Here is a 6,713-nt window from a genome sequence, read left to right as displayed (position 1 = left end):
TTCATTTATCTCGGAACATAAGAAGACAAATTGATAACTAACAAGGTATAAATATGCTCGCCCGCGTGGTGTAATTTGCGTGTGTATATTTCCGACGAGAAAATGTAAACGACAGACAACCAGTACTCCCACGATTGAATTAATTATTTTATATGTAATATCTCGACGGCCATACAGGAAATAAACGTTTTTCATCGTGTTACTTTATCTATAATTGAAAAGCGTAGTCTACAATGGATAGTCGATTTATGACAATATCATTTTATGTTCAATATGAAACAGCTCGATTCGAAGTTCGCTCTGCGGTTAAAAAGAAAAAAAAAACACATAGATTACCATTAAGATTCAATTCAGTTTTAACAGATACATGAAGAAATTGTACGTTTTATGAAAGACAAAACAAACACAACATTAAAAATATCGACGGCATGTCAGGCGGAGCATGTTTTTTCTATGACATGCGACGCATCCTTAGGAGAAAGCTGCAAACTATATTGGGATTTGTCTGGTTATTTCTACAATCAAGCAAAGCTCTTTTGAATAGTATTAAAAGTTAATCTTGCAAAACATATTGAAGCCCCGAAAAAATAGCCCGAATACATTTAACTTACTGGATTGATCATAACGAAATATCGTGATGTCAGGCCGTTGCATGTTACACTGCCATGGTAAACTTGTTATATCGTGGGTCAAACGATTGAAAAAGAAACATGGCACATTAATAGATGCTTGAAGAGCTACACAACGAGATATCACCAATACTCACATAAATCTATCTCAAGACAGCAGAAGCATGACATTCGTACTAAACGTCTGATATTCGACATATCAGCTTCAAACAAAATGTATTTGACAAACTTGAAAGTAGTGAACTAACAGCTGTAATTGATATGGATTTTCGAAAAGCATTCAGGCATTTTACGAGGTTGATCACAATAATCTAATGCACAAACTATAACTATATTCGTAAAGTACCGTACTCAACGGGCTGTAGTAGACAGCTGTACCACAGATACTTTATCTGTCCTATGGGAGGTTCAGCAAGGCTTCGTTCTCTGTCCTTACCTCTTTTTTCCTTACATTAATGATCTTTATACCTCCATAAAAAGCAACGCCCGACTGTTTGCAGATTATACTATATTATATCTGACAGTCAACTCTTTGTCAGACCCCTAAACCTTACTAAATGATCTAAGTGCAAGCTCTTGAACATTGGGAATAGTCCTTGTTCATGAGATTCAACCATGATTAGTGTGAGGTGTTGCGGATGATTAGGAAGAAGACCCCGTATCTTTTCTCTACATACTACATGACACTTAATTAAATAGCACCGATGGCAGATACCTTGATGTGACAACCGCTAAAGATTTTAACCGGTCAGCAAATATCAACAATATTACATTAAAAAACAAATACCTCTCTTCCTGTCATCAGGAGAAATGTCAAAATAAGCGATAAGGAAGTAAAAAGATAAGGCTTATAACACCTATGTCCGCTCCAAATTAGAATATTGTTCATTTGAATTGCACCCTTGGCAAAAGTCACTAACTATCAAAATTGAAATAATTAACAGGGCAGCAGCACGCTATGTCTGTCGTAAGCAATGTTTCTCACATGATAAATATCTTAAGGTTTAGGAGTATATCATCAAAACACAGAAATATTTGATAAACGAACAACATCTTTACCAATATCTTACCTGACCATTACATGTTCTGCCGTACTGTCCCGTACGACGGATACTTAAAATATTCTGAAAAGTTGCCCCCCTTTGAAAATGAATGCCATTTGTAAAGAAATGAAAATAAACAATTGCTGAAAACTGTGTTTCACCTAGTTATGTGAAACGCTATTGCAAATGCATCAAAACGAACATATTTAACAGTTCGTTGAAAATGGTGTTTTTAAAGGCGTTTAACTGTCCGGAAGTGGGGCCCTTTTAGGCAGTCCTTTTCCGGAATTCAAGGTTTATATCAGTATATTGACACTTGTTTCGTAGAGTAATATACATGTTTTACAAGCTATTCAATTTTCATGTGAAACAACTGTTTCTTTCTATGATTTGTTGTTGTTTGATTTTTGTTTCCCAAAACGTAAGGCTAAGCGTTAAATTTGAAAACCCAAGAACAACGCCAGCCCCAAACTTCTCTGATTATATTTTACAAAATCAGATATAACCTAGTCAGTATAACATTATATAAATCACTACCATGCCACCCCTACCAGGAACCTAAACAACCTAATTCCGTATTGAGGCAAATTATTTCTTTCAAAGAACCATTCGTCTGGGGAAGACCCTCCTTAGCAGTGCACAGTCCAGTCCCAGCCTTAGTCGTTGTGCTGAGCATCTGGCTACTTTACTCCATATTCAAGGTATTACGTCCGTATTAACCCAAAGCACGACATTCTTTCTTTTAATCCTGCACTCGTAAGATCTAACACGTAACTTGTGTGTATTCCATATAATCAGTATTTATTGTGCAGAGTATTTTGTAGATGTAGATGTTGGTATTCGATATTTCAAAACCTGCAACACCTATGTATACACATTTATGAAAATAATCGATCAATATTAAGAATTGATATATATATATATATATATATAGAATAGCGCTTGCTTATTATAACCTGATTTTATACAGTAATCGAAAAGTTCCCTGTTCGAAAATGAAGATAAGTTATTTATTAACTAGAACAGTAAGGGTAGTCACCAACGTGTATTTATATAAGAAATATAAGAGATATAACTTACATTCACTGAAATGATACCTACACGGATATACGACTTTATATTTAATGCTTTTGGATAAAATACTGAGAAGTATATGTATTTTCATTGTACTCCAGTTTGGACTACTTTAAATATATTTCCCCTTATTACGACAATAAGATCAGTTTGAAGTGTACAAATCAAATTCATATCGAAACTAAGGCCACCTTAGTTTTTATCTTCTGGTCCGCTATATGCGCCGCGTATCAACAAAAACAAAAATCGTCCTGTCAGTCTTCTTGCACTTAATTTGAAGATTCTCGGGCATATTCATATACAGCCATGCAAAAACTATCATTGAAATAATTAAATCACAAGACAGTATATTGCCAGGCAAGTAAACATATAACCCATTTTCTCATTTGGTTAAATGTCTGCAGTAGTGGAATCTCTCCGGCTGTCAAATTCCAGCAGCACTTTCTATGAAACATTATCCGTAATCGCTAGGCCTTTCTTAATTAGAACAAGAAAGTTTTTTGCCATTAATTAAAGTATATCCAGGATTGATTTCTGAAATTACACAAAATTTCTTTCCTAACCAGCTGTTATTCTAATATGGCGGCCTTATAAATACTTGATTTGACTTTTGGATATTACTGCTCTATTATGTAGTAAAACATTTTGTACATAAATTACGAAATTTTAAATTTCACAGCTGTAATACCTGTCGTATTAAACATAAAGATTTTATCCTGATTTTTGGTAGAAGAAAATATTTCTGACAAATATTTATTGAGGATATATTTTTGGGCCACTTTTTCTTTGATCTTTTTCTTTGATCATTTAATTGAAATAAAAATGCCAGTAATTTTGTCTTTCTATCGCGAAAAATCATAAAATAAAAATAAAATGTTTGTTTTTTAAACAAACAAATATGCTCTATATGTTCGAGTATTGCCCAGTGCCCTGAGAAATCTTTAAATTTCTTATTTCATATTTTATTGCCATTCCTAAATATAGCAAAGCATTGACATGATAAATGGATTTGAACTAATATTAGACAATGTTATAATTAAGAAATAATAAATATGTGCCTATATTTTATCAGTTAATAAAATATGGGCAGGAGTTCGGATGCGTAATAATTAAATCACGAGTGCGTAGCACGAGTGATTTAATATCCGCATCCGAACGACTGCCCATATTTTATTAACTGATAAAATTATTGGAACATATTTATTATTTCGATTCTAACCACGTAAATTCTTCGCATTTTACAGCACTACATTTTAGCGCGATTGTCATTCGGCTGGCCATATGCTATTATAAAAACCTCCCCACGATTGGAAAGCGTTGCATCAAACGGAATTTTCCGATATTCAGTAAATTTTAATTAAAGTATTAAGTAGTTATTGCCGTGAAAATGTTATTTTCAATAACATCAAAGGTCGGATATAGAAATCAGAGGTAAATACTTAATTCAAGGTTTATATATGCAGTTTCTAAAAATAGTACACGTCACCTACATGATGGCACTGAAACATACACGCCAGAACATTGCGGCGGCATAGAAACACGTAAAAACTTGAGTCTGGAAGATTGGAAAATTAATTATAATTTATTTACTGTCAAAGTAGAATCTAGTTGACATTTGTGTTGCCTACAACGCAGAAATTGTAAACTACACACACGACCAGACATAGATGCACTGGTGTTGAAGTTGAAACTTACCGGGCTGAAACATATTCATACGGTAAAGTATAAACAAATAAATTCATCAATTAGATACTGTTTGTTTCAGAAAATTTGATGTACTTTTTATTACTACTACATAACACTGAAAAAGTCGAGTATTTAGTCGGTATATAACGGAAGCAGAGTAGAATCTCAGTCGTGTTACAATCGTAGGGCGGAATGGAAGAGCTATATTTTATCGTAGATTCATGTATAGGCGATTTCGCTATATGTTTATATAGCAACTGCTGCGGATCGTGTTAGAATAAATATTAGCATATAAACGTTGCCAGGAAAACTGTTCCATAAAATATTCATATGAAGAGTTGTTATGATGTAATTACAATATTTCTTGTGTTAAAACGCGCTATTTTTATATCTAGCTTGTCTGTTCCCCCAGGAAACAAGAACACTTATGAATAAATCATCTAGCAACTCAAATTAAAGAATGCCATTGCCCTTGATAGGTGTAGAAATAGTTAAAATTTAATCCCCTGTAGGATATCGTCTGACGAAAAGACGAAAATAAAGAAGTTTACATAACTTTGGAGAGTTTCTTCATTTATAGTGTAAAAACAAGTAAGCGAAACAACCCGGCCTGATTCACTTCCAGTCATCTTTTCATCAGACGCAGTGAAAGTGCTAGATCTTCCATGCCTCCAATTGCCTCATAATGTCGGGCTATGTGGAACTCTGTTGTACAAGAATATTTAATAGACCGAACGGTCCCAAAAGGACTTACAAGTTGTTGTTCACAGACATCGTGACAAAGGAACAAAAGACTAGTTACATATAACCTGTGAGAAGTTAAGCAGAACATTCCATGGTGTTATACCTTTAGTTTGATTTGCAATTTTAGTCACACAACAATGACGCGTAGTTTGAAAATCATTGGTATACGAATCATTTAGGCTAGATAGCTTAGGAAGAATGACGTGCATGAGGTACATGTATATAGGCCTCATATGCGTGCAGTATTAGCGCAAGTTGTCAGCAGGTCTAAGACAAAGTCACCGTAAATATAGGACACGATTCTTTTGACAAGATATTTTATTCCATATGTAAATGTCACTACTTTGACAGTGGCGTAAATACCATTGACAACTGACAGAAAAGACGTAACACGGATCGCTTCAACCTATTATGAAAGATTTAGGATGTTTATGTTTGAGAACCGTAACAAAAGATTAAGCTAGGATTAAGTCTTTATGACAAACTCCGCTTACATCTATTTACATATGCAAAACTTAGGGCATTCGTTTGGTTGTAAAATGCGTATGGCAGTATACCAATTTACTCAAGGGAAATTATGCGTCTCATTAGTTATGTATTTATGACAAGTTTCGTCTAGCATGCATCATATCAGCAGCTGCTAGAAAGTGTAAGAAAGGAAGTGAAGCTGCCGGTGAAGTAGAATTTCAGTTCTCATTAAGTGTTTTGACAGGTCATGAATGGCAGCCAAAATTATAACTAAATTAAATCACTTTTACAGATCTTACAAGAAGAACTGGCACAGAAGTACTGATTCTTGTAAGTTTTTTCTTAGTTGTAAAATGCTATAATACAGTTATCAGATCAAACTGCTATACAGTATGTTTCTTGCAAAATAAACAAAATATGTGTTTTGTTGGTGTCGCTAAATATGCTTTCTATTATAATCTCATATTTCCGTTTCATTTGTACCATAGTCACTTTTACGTCCTTTAAAATGATTACGAAACCAAAAAGCAATCTTGTTCTTTTGCTAAGGACATTGCTATGCCATATCTGCGACATGTCAGACGCGGTGTACATTTTCCTTAAGACGTCTGGCAGATATTAAGAAATATTTCAAGACAATAACACAAAAGTTGACATAATTACTTTTCTTCTAACATTAATTTCAGTGTGTAGCAAACGATAAATTTATAGAAGAAACACAATAATTTGGTTTTATCCCGTAACTAGTATTTCAAAGCAAACTCTAATTTTGTCAATATCGCTTATAAATATTGTAATAGAGGTATTTGTTACAATAAAACCTAGTATTTGATTACTATATTAATACATTGTGCATATAAAGTAAAATTATATATATATTATGTTTGTTCCAATGGTTGTTTTGTTTTTATTAAATTTAACATAAATATTTAGAATTTAACCTAGTTGAAATTCTGTTTAGCATGTGATGTATGACGCCGATCCTGTCAGATAGGATTGAATTTATAGTGTGTGTATTCTTGCATAGAACCGTTGAAATCAAGTGCTCGTGATATTTGCTTGATTTTAA

The sequence above is a fragment of the Mercenaria mercenaria genome, chromosome 5 (assembly GCF_021730395.1).
Source record: "Mercenaria mercenaria strain notata chromosome 5, MADL_Memer_1, whole genome shotgun sequence".
Classification (NCBI taxonomy): Eukaryota; Metazoa; Mollusca; class Bivalvia; order Venerida; family Veneridae; genus Mercenaria; species Mercenaria mercenaria.
This window is presented reverse-complemented; position numbering follows the sequence as displayed.